Raw genomic sequence first — 1,719 nt, forward strand, 5'->3', positions numbered from 1 at the left:
TGGTTGCTGTTGTAGTTCAGGACCTGGTCAGTGTGTGTGACCTTCCTGTACACTTTTGTGGTGTATTTACGGCTCTGTGTTCTTTCCACCAAATGGGAGTAGATTGTTGGTTTCCTCCTCTCTCATAAATCTGATCCCTGTGAGCATGGTGTTGACAATCAGGTATGTGTTCTCGATTTCTGTTCTCTTAATAATAACAAAAGTGTTATCTACGTATTTGATTCAGAGTTTGGTTTGGATTTGTGGGAGGGCTGTTTGTTCCAATCTTTGCATTACTGCTTCTGCTCTGAGCCCAGAGATGGGTGTCCCATTGATCTGTTCATATATTTGTTTGTGAATGTGAAGTGTGTCATCAAGCACAGGTCTCTTAGTTTGAGTATGCAGTCCTTGATAGGTTCCCCTTCGTGTTGTCTGTTCTGCCTGTCCAGGAGGTTGGTTATTGTCTCTCTGGCTAGCGTTTTGTCAATTGAAGTGAACAGTGCCGTTACATCAAATGAAACCATTGCTTTGTCCTTGTCTATGTTTATGTTCTTGATGTTGTCTAGGAATTCCTGTGAAGATTGCATGGAGTGTTTGGTTCCACTGATAAGATGTTTCAGTTTTTGCTGAAGTTCTTTTGCCAGTTTATGCGATGGAGTTCCTGGGAATGCCACAATGGCTCCAACTGGTATGTCTGGTTTGTGCACCTTGGGTAATCCATAAAACCTTGAGGTGTTGTTGCTTTCTGGTTTCATCCTTTGTAGGTCAATCCTGGTTATCAGCCCGTTGTTTTTGTAGGTTCCGTTGTGTGTTGTTTATTCTATTGATTCGCTGTGGCGTCACACTCCCTCTGTAGGTAGACGTCGGCATCTGCAAGTAGTTTCTCTGCGTTATGAATAAAGTCAGTTTTGTCCATAATAACTGTCAATCTACCCTTAACTGCTAGTACTGTAATTATGTTTTTGTCATTTTTGAGTGTTTTTAGAGCTTCTCTCTCTTTGGTGTTGAGATTGTTCATTTGTCTTTTCTTTGTTATTAAGGGTATAACGGATTTTCTGAGTGTTTGCTATATCTCTTTGATTAGTCCGTTAGTTCTGAATGTACATTCTAGTGCAGCCAGAACGTCTGTTGTTTTAGCAACTCTGTGGCTGTAGTTGAGTCCCTTAGCTAGTATGGCATTTTCTATGTCTGTAAGCTGTCTGTTGGAGGGGTTTCTTAACCAGATGTCTGTCATGTTGCCTTCTCTGCTGTTGGTTAGCTTAGTCATTTTGTCTTGAAGTGTAGTTTTCTTTGTGTGTTATTTTGTTTTGTCCTATGGTGATGGCCTGTTCGATTGCCATGGTCCACTCCTGATTGGTTGTTTTTGAAATTAACAGTTTTTGACATGCAATTTCTTGTCTGTACCTGTGTAGTCTGTTATGTTCGTCTGTAATCATAACCTGGATCATCCTAAGAGTGTTTTATTTGACTGTTTCCCTGGCTTGGGGGTTTTTGTATGGTGGTCTGTATCTGATAGAGGGTGGTGGTATTTGATTCCTTTGACATCCATGTACGAATCGGAGTTGTTCATAGGCAGTTGGCACAGGATTCCCATTTCCTTTCTTGTCTTTGTGTGTCTCACCCATAGGTGTTCAAGGTTTGCACAAAGATTTGTAGCTCGCGTGCCCGTTGTCATAGTTGTGGGTATGTTTGCTGAGCTGGGATTACAGACAAACACAACAGACTACTCAGGTACAGAAC

General features: G+C 41.5%; 1 pseudogene; it reads right to left on the bottom strand.

The window, feature by feature from the left end:
- Window positions 1-272: 272 nt before the first annotated feature.
- LOC148148546 (uncharacterized) lies at window positions 273-1,246 on the bottom strand (annotated as a pseudogene).
- Between the last annotated feature and the right edge of the window lie 473 nt (window positions 1,247-1,719).

The sequence above is a fragment of the Chiloscyllium plagiosum genome, unplaced genomic scaffold (assembly GCF_037043375.1).
Source record: "Chiloscyllium plagiosum isolate Xiang-an unplaced genomic scaffold, Cpla_swu_hap1 HiC_scaffold_12, whole genome shotgun sequence".
Classification (NCBI taxonomy): domain Eukaryota; kingdom Metazoa; phylum Chordata; class Chondrichthyes; order Orectolobiformes; family Hemiscylliidae; genus Chiloscyllium; species Chiloscyllium plagiosum.